The 11,347-nt window shown below is 37.5% G+C and overlaps 1 pseudogene; it reads right to left on the reverse strand.

The window, feature by feature from the left end:
* Positions 1-10,488: 10,488 nt before the first annotated feature.
* LOC133869963 (small nucleolar RNA R71) lies at positions 10,489-10,586 on the reverse strand (annotated as a pseudogene).
* Between the last annotated feature and the right edge of the window lie 761 nt (positions 10,587-11,347).

The raw sequence follows: 11,347 nt of genomic DNA on the forward strand, positions 1-11,347 counted from the left end.
CCGCGATTTCAAACGGATGCCTTATATCCATTTTTCACGAGGCGGGTCGATGCGGACCGGGTCGGTTTCACGGGTTCGGGTGAGTTCTACCCACCCCTACCTTCAAACTGGAAAACCAACATTTGAAGTTTGTCAGATTTGACAATTTTTGTACCTTCATATGTGGTTTCAAATATTTCCCATGCTTCCCATGCAGTTTCACAATATGAGATTTGTAAGAACTCAGATGGTGAAAGAGCTTGACAAAGGGCATTTAAAGCTTTATCATTCGAAAGACGAGAAGTAGGTTGAATGATAGTTCATTCAGCAGTTGTTGCATCCGGTGGGGTTCATCCAGATTCAACAATATGCTAAAAGTCCATAGATTTTAAAAAGAATCTCATTCTTGCTTTCCAATAGCCATAATTTGTGCCATCAAAGGCAAGAACAAAATTAAGATTTAGAGACATGAGAAAAAAAATAAAGGAGTTTAAGGATAACACACAATAATTTAATCTAAACACGAGTGAATCCGCTCTGATACCAATTGAAAAATAATTATGACTCCTAACAGATTAAATCAAATGTAAAACATGCAACCAAAATATAAAGTGGAAAAGTAAAGGACACAATATTTTGGTTACGAAGTGAAAACTCTTTGTACAAAGAGAAAAACCACTCAAAGGTAGCCAAACCCAGGAAATCTACTATTTAGAAGAAAAAGCTAATTACAAGATAGTAGTATTCACAAACTCTTTTGCAATAGTCGTACCTTGAAAGTACTCACAAACCCTTTTGCAATAGTCGTACCTTGAACTTTTACACGTACCTATATGTGAACGCTTATCAACTAGACCTCATGTCTGAAGAGTTCTTCAATGGATTCCTTTAACTTAGAACTCCTCTCTAAGTTAGACTTCAAACGGTTCAATCAATACAACAAAATAAAACTCTAAGAGAGTTAGCACATCTAACAATTTCTGTCGAAATACCTTCTCTTGACACAATGAGAATTCAGCTATGGAATTTTTAAAATTATACGGCCTATAAGCCTCTTTAAATAGGTTTCAGAAATCCTAATTCTACTCAAAATCAAATTTGCATAGGCGACATCCGGAGCTGGAACTAAAACTTCGAGTAATCACTGAAGCGCGTCTGGACTTGCAACCCTAGTGTCCAGACGGTTGCATAAAGTACTTCCACTATCCGTAGTCATTGCATCAGCATTCGAACCTTCTTGCAGATGGGTGCTCTTGATGGCTCGCATTTACAGGGCCATTCGGACTTCTTGCAAACGGATTCTCTCTGTAGCTTGTGTCTGCTACGACGTTTGGACCTTCATAGGCTTTGAGATTCAGAGCTAGCCATCCAGATTCTGGCATCTGGGCGTCCAGACAAGCTTTAGGAAAAACCTACTTTCCGAGCTGTAAAGTCTCTAGAATCTTTCATTCAACAAGAACTTGCATTCTTAGAGATATTCTTGTAGATTCAAGCCTTGATCAGGCCTTTCCATATTGGAATTAATATTCTGCAATATTCTTCTGGAAGACTCTGGAAATACGGTGTACATATTATGGAAGTCCCTGATATGGAAGCGTTTTTGTCAATTAGAATGTAGCAAATTAAAATAAACCAACAAAAGGGAAAACCCACTACAGGGTAGCAAACCTGGAAAATCACTATCACGAATCTTAGTATATGATTGGCTACGTTCTGTTTGACAAAATCACTTTTATGTAATGTTGCCATTTTATTAGGGATGCCATTTATTTGAGAGTCTTCATTTCAGAAATGTGCATTAAGAAGTTCAAACAAGATTCTGTGCAAATTCCAAGTCAGAGAAGTCAGGTCCCAAGCCTCCGCCCGGACGGCCCAGTCATGTATTTGGACCCCCATTAGTGTCCAGAAGTTTTGAACTGTTCAAGGTTGCATCCGTCCGAACGTTTCAGCAACACGTCCGGACGCTTGTCAGTGTTCAACAAGAAATCAGATTTCCTTCCCAGACAGAGATATGGGAAGACAACTGCATTCGTCCTGACGCTATCCTTAATAAGGCAAGATGTGGAGAAGAATTGCAACCATTCGGACGTCAAGGCAACACCGTCCAGACGCCAATCCTTAGTATAAAAATTACATGAAGTAGAAGTGCAACTGTCCAAACACTAAGGCAACATCGTCTGGATGCGGCCCTGATATGGTATTATGTGAAGCGCGTTATGAAAAGCCGGTTGCATAGTTGTCCATTCGGACGCTCTCAGCTATCGTCTGGACGCTACCTAGAGAAATATGTTTTAGACTTGTTTTAAGTCTGCCGAGCCTATAAATAAAGGCCTCTAGGCATTTACAATTTATAGAATTTGATATTGAATTCTTCATAGCTTAGAAAATATATTTTAAGGAGAAATTGTAAAGATTTGCTAGCTCTCAAGCCTTTGTTGTTGTGTACTCATTATTGAAGTCTATCTTAGGAAGGAGTCCTAAGGTAAAAGAATCCATAGAAGATCCCTTCAAGTAGGAGACTTGGTTGGGAGGCGCTTATGTTGGGTTACGTGTCAAAGTGTTAGATACAATCGCTGTATCGGGTATGTGAGTGTTACTATGTACTAACTTTGTCTTCTGATAGTGGATTTCCTGGGTTTAGCTGCCCCGGAGTAGTTTTTCTCTTAATTGAGTTTCTACTTCGTCAACAAAATATTTGTATTATTTAAATTTCGCATTTACAATTGTAAGCTTTTGTGTTGGCTGCATTCTGTTGACAAAATCACTATTATGTATTGTTGCTGTTTTCACAGGGATGCCATATATTTTAGGGAGTCTTCAGATATTCAGAATTTTTTTTTATCTGACATGGAAAGAGCCTTATTATGACAAGTTGTAGTGTCATAAGCTTCAAGAAGGCTATTTCATAAATTTCATGAAGATTCAGTGCAGATTCCAACTCAGAAAAGTCAGATCCTTTGTTTCCGTCCGGACGGCCAAGTAAAGCGTTCGGACGCTCATCAGTCAAAAACATCCGTTCGGACGACATGAGAATATCATTCAGACTGCCATCAGTGTCGAGAAGCTTCGAATAGTTCAAGCTTGCATCCGTCCGGATGTCGCTGTAACAAGTTCGAACGCTCTTTAGAGTTCGAGAAGAATCCAGTGTTCAAAGTGCATCCGTCCGGACGACGTGGCAATACTGTCCGGACGCCAGTTAGTGTTCGACAAGTAGAAGGATTTCCTTCGCAGATACAAATAGGGGAAGACAGCTGCGATCGTCCAGATGCTATCCTTGATAAAGCAAGACGTGTGGAAGAATTGCAACCGTCCGGACGTCAGGGAAACATTGTCCGGATGCCAGTCATTATTATGGAAATTGCGTGCAGTTGAAGTGCAATTGTCTGGAAACTAGGGCAACACCGTCCGAACGCGGCCTTATTCAGGAAAGAAAATCAGCACTTTTTGGAAAGCCGGTTGCACAGCTAACCATCTGGACGCCGCCTAGAGAAAACTGAATCAAAGTCGATTTAGGTCTTCTGTAGCCTATAAATAGAGGCCTCTAGGGATGTATTATTTAGAGAAATCGGTATTGAATTCTCTATAGCTTAAGAGGGTGTTTTAGGGAGATTTGAAGATCTATTAACTCTCTAGCTTTTGCTACTGTGTGATTTGATCAGCTGTGAAGTCTGTCTTAGGGAGAAGCCCTAAGGTAAAAGATTCCAATGAAGACCTCTTCAGGTAGGAGACTTGGTTGAGAGGCGTCATGTATAGATACACGCCAGAGTTCAAGGTACGACCACAACATCAGAGGTATATAAGTGCTACTACTTTGTAAACTAGCTTTGTCTTCTGAATAGTGAAAATTCTGGGTTTGGCTACCCCGGAGTGGTTATTCTCTTAATTGAGTTTCCACTTCGTCAACAAAATATTTGTCTCATTTAAGTTCCGCATTTAATATTTTGTTGCACACTGTTCACACACACACGGTTAATTAGAAGTCTCTTTAATTTTTAACAATATTTTGTTACACATTGTGCAGACACAAACGACTATTTAGAAGTCATTTAATTTTGAACGTAGAAGATCAAATGTGCATACAAAGAAATTTACAAAATCTCCTTTGTAAGTCTAAGATTTCATACGACAACAAGCTTCCTACTTGCCTCCAAGCTAGCCAATCTTCTTCAAGTGTATTCCTCATTGACTCCTTCGGTAGACTCTTTGATGGACAATGAAGGTATATGTTGTGATTTGAAAAAAACAAGAACAAAGCCCCAAGTGGTAGAAAAGCTTCAATCTTTTGGAAATATTCATTTGGGTTTAAAAGGATGAAGGAAAGCACACATCTAGAAAGATTCTAGGATCAAGGATCTCTCTATCTTCCTCATAAAAAATGTTTAAACCTTGTTTGAGAACTATGGGATAGAGATGAGCCAAATGAGCCAAAGATCTTATTTTTATTGCACAAGAACTCCTCTTCGCAACATGATGGGGTCATTTCACGTGAACACGTGGCGGGTAGGTTTTCATTGCTAACTCTTTGACATTTGGTAGATTTTTCACAATTGCGTCATGACGGGCTTTGAACGTGGCAAGATAGAGACTTCTTTATGGCTGTGCGTTACGTCCCCATCAAGTAGGGTTTTGAACGGAAGTACGTCAAGACTTCTTTGAGGCTCTATGTCACGTCTACGTTAGGACCGGCTTTGAACGAGAAACTAAAAAACCTTAATGACCAATTTTTTCACCTCAAACACTTGTGAAATGAAACACATTACATGTAATATTTTGCACACCGAATGAGACCAATTTCTAAAACCTAACAGTGATCACGTTGATACATTTAAGAGTGAGACCCTTATTATAGTCAATATTCTTGGTGCATTATGTGATCACATGTCATTGTGAAAACACCATCATCAAGAAAGAATCAAGATCCTTTGATTAAATCAAAAGGATAAGGAATATTCTCTTGGAGATAGATTTAATGGGATTGATTATTCTTAATCTCATGCCTGAGTTTTTTAATAAGAGTTACAAAAACTTTAATGTACAAAGTGAAATGAGATTTCATGGGTACAAAGAATAAACAAATGATTAAATTGGGCACTCAAGGAGAAGAGGTATTGAATTAAAGTGACAGTCTTTTATGAATTTAATTCGGCTACAGAATATTCTATGGAGAGGTCAAATGTAATACATAAGTATAGTCTGTAGGATTAATTGATTAAATCAAAAATATAAATTATAATGCAACTATAACTATTTAGTGGAATCAATTGTATTTAATAGTAATTTATGACAAGTCATCATATGATATGTACCATAAGCTTATTGGAGCTAGTTTTTATTTTCTTTTCATGATATAATTTGACCAAAGTGCAAAACCTTCTAATATTTATTTGGGAAATCTTAATTTTAAAATATGGGCTTGGAATTTAATTCCTAGGTGGCCATTTTTTTTAAGAGACATGGGCTAAAATCCTAGCCCAAGGCCAGTTCTATGAGATAGAGGGCTTGGGGTCTCAACCCTAACCCTAGCTGTGTTTTGGAGACAGTAGGCAAGGGGAATTAATGCCCCATTGGCCGTTTGTCTTTAGTGGAGGCTATGGTTTTTTCTTTCTCTCCAAGTAAACCTAAGCCTATAAATAAAAGGAGCCTAAGGAACATTACTTTCTTTCTTTTTTTCCTTATCTCTTTTTTTTTTTTTTTTTTTTAATTTTTTTTAAAAAAAAGGTGTAGCACTGAGTGAGACACTCTAAATTGAGAGCCTACTCTCTTAGTCATCTTCAAACATTGAAGAGAAGACTTGAAGGTTCAAAAAATCTCCATACCAACCGTGCATTACATAAAGGAAAAGAGAAAATCAAAATTGCCGAATTTTTTTTTTTTTTTTTTTTTTTTTCAAATGCATGATATAGCCATGTATTCATGAAGAGATCATGGGATTCTTCCATTGTGCATGTGATGCATATGATCCCAACATCATGTGCTAATGGGGTATGACTCTAACTAGGTGTGGCGTCGAATTATGACTTGCTGGCAGGTTGTCACTGTGACTTGATGTTGAGCCGGATTTTACATTCTCCCGCAGTTAAGACAAGCTCGAGAGCGGTTGTTCTTAGTTCCCCACTCCCTATGCTCTTAATGCAATTGTTGAGCTGGCACATCGGCTTCCTTGGCTTGATCGGGGTATGTGGCTTGGGCTTGATCAATCCAGCCTAAACAGTGGGTTTCTGGGCTCGCAGTTTCGACCTAGACTAGCCGAGTGGATATCAATTTCCCACCATTCCTATGTCGAACTTGTTCATTTGATCAGGCATTGGGAATCTTCTTGATTACTCGACCCCTCTTTCTTTTGAATTATGGTGGTTTTTGCTTTAAAAGTTGCACGAGCGACATGAAACGTCTAATAGCAATCGCGAGTCGTGCAATGTCCCTGCCACTTCATTTGCTAGGTTGCACAAAATGATCCTAATTGTCAATCGATTTGAATATCAAGGGTTGGGGCCTTAAATTTTTTAAGGACTCATAAAGGGGCAGTTTCTTCTTTCTTTTTCACTTTTTCGCCAACCAATCTCTTGTTTTTCTCTTGTCTCATCCCCTAATATGTCTTCTCCTCTCACCATTGTCCCCGTTGGATCTGCTAGACTCCCTCTTGTTCTTCTTTGTTAGGTTATGCTATTTTGGTGCGTATTTTGGTTGCCTTAGATCTTGAATCTTCTATTGGCGTGAATTTTCTCTTGTTGTCAGTGTAGCTAAAACTATATCCTTTTGTAGAGCCTATTCTCTCGATTATTAGGGCATTAGCATTTTTTGAGTACCCTAGGATGGCTGGTAAGAGAAACCCTCTCCACTCAAAGTCTTTGGGCTTTGAGGAGGAACAATCTATTATGGCTCCTGCGATGATGGTCGCCCAGTCAAAACCTTATCTTGCGAAAGGGTGGTCACCCGCTGTAACACCCCGCCTAAATGCGTGGTATATGTATATTTTTTTTCAAATAATAATAATAATTTACCAAACCCAGGCAGACTTGGCAATTCGGGTTTACGAGTTAGGTTCGGGTCAACTCGACTGACCCAATTACGTAAACGGGTCCAACATGAACTCGACCCGATTATTAATCGGGTTGGAACCCGTGACCAGAACATGGTCTAATTAATAATCGGGTAACCCGAAAATGACCCGATAAACACGATTACTTAACGGATTGTGTCAACCTGACACGACCCGATTTTTTTGAAAGGACTTTTTGAATGCTGTTTGAGGCTTTGAGCTACATCATTTTAATTTGGCATATCAATTCTGCCAAGCCATTTTGAGCTGCGGCATTTGGGAACAATATGGTCTATGGAGATGATGCTGATTTAGTACATAGTTACTATTTGTTTCATTTTTTTATTATTATTATGTTAAGTTAGGAGATCTTCAATGGAATTCATTTCTTGTGGATTGTTTTTTTTTTTTTTTTTTGAATTGTAGTTCCCCCTTGTGCATGTATGATCTGTTCTGGTTGCAGGGTCTGCTATTACTGGGCCAATTGGAAATGAGTGTGCTTTGATCAAAGTATGAACAAAAAACTTACTACTGAAGTGAACAAGAACATCTTTGGATAATTTGCAATACCAAGAAATTTCCAACCTAATATCTAATTTATTTTCTCTATGCTTATTGATAAGTCTTGAATTATTCGATTCAAGACCCCTTAATTTGCATTTGTTAGACCTAGTTCTTGTTGTATATATAACGTTTTGTTGTAGTTTTGTGTTTTATGTCTTATTTTCAGGTCTTAGTTGAAATCTAATTCAAAACACTTGAATTAGACCTAAAAATACATCAAGGGTATTTTAGTCATTTCTAGAGTTCGAGATTCTTCCTGTTAGTTGAAGAATTGACCAAGGCAATTTGATCGATCGACTTTATAATCAATTGATTGAAGTTCATCAGTCGAAGAAAAGTCGATTAAGCGAAACCCGATCGATCGAACCAGGACAAGCCCAACTGCGATCGAGCGAAATGCGATCGATCGACTTTATAATCGATCGATCGAATTCTTCGTCTTCCAGAAAATCAGATATTTCAAGATCTTTTGAATTCTTTATGCAATTCAAATCATAAGTTGGATTTTGTGGACTGAAATGGACGCCGACCAGCTCTGAATACTTCGCTAGAATTAATTCTTGATGGTCTTTTGTATATCCAATTCTCTATATATATGAGATGAGGGATTTAGGTTTAGACATGCATCTTTTGGGAATTTCGGATTTGCTCTGGTGTATCAACTTTAATTTCTTGTGTTTTAGTTTACTTTGATGCTACTATCTGGACCGAAATCTAGAGAGCTTATTTCCTTTGCTTTTTCCTCTTTGTTCTTCAAGTTTTAGTTTAGTTTTTCCATTTTTTTTATGTAATCCGAATTTCCTTAGTTTAATAATAGTGTTGTTCTTCACTTTTCTAGCTTAATCTTTACTGTTTTCATTAATTTTCATGCATAGATTAGATTCAATTATGCATAGCTAATTTAGTTCTTAGGGTTTGATCAAAATCCTCTCCAAAATCCATGTAGTGTTCTTGAAGTTCTTAGGATTTTCTAGATATGTTTGATAATTGTTAAAGGCTAGAGGATCTCAAAACTTATGCTAAAAGGTTTTGTTTTCAAGATTCCAATCTAATTATTCATGAAAAAGAGTTAAACTTGTCTATGAGTTTTATTAGATTTCTTGAGTAAAACCAACGTTCTTGGAAACAAGAACGATGTCTTTTGCAATGGTTCTTTTTGACATGATATGTGTTTACTTATTAGAGTTACCTTATAGGGTATGCTAGGGAGCAACGGTCATTTCATACCTTTAATAGTGTAAAATGTCTTTCCATTGTAGTTTAATATTTACATGGAATAAACCGGTGTGAAACTAGATACCTTATCATTGTGACCTAATTAGGGTTTTCATGTATTGTGTATGCTTATTAGGATGTGTTATAGAGTAGTAAGCTAGGGAGCATTAATCACTTCACACCTTTGGTAGAGTAAACGTTTTCCAATTGTAGTTTAAATCTTTACGTGGAGTTGTTTAATGTAAAACTAGGTGCTTTATGATTACATCTTGACTAAAGTGTTTTCATGTCAAGGTCGTCGTAATGGTTGACGCCCATTACGCGCTCATATCATGCATATTAGGAAGATCCATATAGACTTTAAGCATCTCATTGGTTGAGGATTAGACAAGATCAATACCCTAAGTTTTCTTTAAGTTGTTTTCAATTTCCGTTTTCATTTATTCACCTTATTGTTGTAGCTTCAATTCTACAACCTTTACTTTTATTTTTACTCTTAAGTTAAGTTAGATACATTCCTTTAGATTTCCTGTTACACAAAACAACCCATAATCTCTGTGGTTCGATCACCCTTACTATAGTACAATCGATACATACTATTGCTAGTGGTAAACTTATAAATTTAAAATTCACGTAGCCAGTTAGATCGCTACCAATTTTTGGCGCCGTTGCCGGGTATTTACGGTTTTTTATAGGATATTTAGGATTGTATTTAGTTTGACTTAGTACATATTGTAAATTCTGTCCATAAGCTGTTTTTAGTTCTGTATAAAAACTGTTTCTAGTGTTTTCGGTGTTTTAATTCGGTTTTGTCTGTTTTCTACAGAATTCTATTTCTGCAGAAAATTTGATCGATTGACTTTCTGTGACCTAAATTTTTGATCGATCGACATAAAATTAGATCGATCGATTTTTGTTTTAAGCAACACTATTTTTCTGCTAACTCTGGACCGAACCTACATTTAGTTTCTTACTGTCATGTGCATATTTAGACTTTAGTTTAGTTTTAGATTTATTTTCTACATTTTTCTTTCCTGTAGAGAATCAATCGATCTAGCGAATTTTCCTACAGTAGCACTCCAGCTGCACTGCACTGTCTCATTGCAGAACTGGTTAGTTTTTCTTCCTTCTTCATTTTATTTCTTTTCTGTACCTTGTATATATAGATTAGTTTTTGTTGATGTATGTTTGGTCGTCGTTCATTATCATTGCCTGTTTTTCCATACGACCCAAACTTAGAGCGGATTTCTAGTCGAAGTAGATCCAAACGGAACTCACGTCTAAGAGCCCATTCTAAATCACCTATGGCTGAAGAACCAAAGCCTGTGCTGTTGAGGGACCACTATGTTCCCTCGACATACACACCTACTTCAAGCCTTCAGTTGCCGGACATTACGGTAGCTCATTTTGAAATTAAGTTCGGATTCATTCAAATGCTTCCATTATTTTACGGACTTAGTACTGAAGACCCTTATAAGCATTTAGATGAGTTTATTGAAATCTGCTCCACCATAAGGTTGCAGAATTTTACAGAGGATGCTTTAAGGATGCGTTTGTTTCCGTTCTCTTTAAAAGAAAAAGCTAAGTATTAGTTGACTTCCTTAGAGACTAACTCCATTACTTCTTGGGCTCAGATGCAACACGAGTTCCTTAAGAAGTACTTTACCATAGGAAAGACCAATCATATACGAAAAGCCATAACTGGTTTTTCACAGATAAAGGGAGAACCTTTTCATGAAACTTGGGAGAGGATGAAAGACCTTTTACGAAAGTTTCCACATCATGCTATTCCCAAGTGACAGTTAGTACAAAGCTTCTATGATGGCTTGACTAAGCCTCATAGGCAGATGGTAGATGCCTCATGTGGGGATACTTTTATGTTGAAAAGTGAGGATGATGCGAGGACACTTTTTGAAAATCTGTCTGAAAACTCTTTACACCATTCATCATCTGGTCGTAGGACAAATGCTAAGAGCCAAACTCTTTATGAGGTATCCCAACCTTTGGACTTGAATGCCAAAGTGGATGCCTTCTCTAGAAAGTTAAATCAATTGTTAGCATCTGGTTTTGTTCCTGCGACTGCATCTCATATACACTTACCACATGATGCATGTTCATTTTGCTTTGACCCATCACATCAAGCCGGAAATTGTCCTATTGTTGGACAGTCTTCTGAGCCTCCTATTGAGCAGATGAACGCAGTTTACTCTAGACCGGTTAATGATCATTTTAATAATTCTTATAACCTGGCCTTGAGAAACAATAGTAGTATGTGGCGGCCTAATGTTCCACAGTGCAATGGACTACAAAACCAAGCATATCAGCAATCCAACAATCAAATTTACCAGCCGCCACCTAATAGTCGTCCTCCCAACCCACAATAGCAATCAACCCTTCCACCTCCTAGTAATTCTACATTTGAGGAAAAGGTGTTGACTAGTCTTAGTAAATTTGAGTCTTAGACTCAGCTTCTGAATTCCCATTCTCAGTCTATAGCAAAGCTAGAAGTCCAACTTGGACAACTAGCTAAGTCTTTTAATGAGAGAGAGA

The sequence above is a fragment of the Alnus glutinosa genome, chromosome 5 (assembly GCF_958979055.1).
Source record: "Alnus glutinosa chromosome 5, dhAlnGlut1.1, whole genome shotgun sequence".
NCBI lineage: Eukaryota > Viridiplantae > Streptophyta > Magnoliopsida > Fagales > Betulaceae > Alnus > Alnus glutinosa.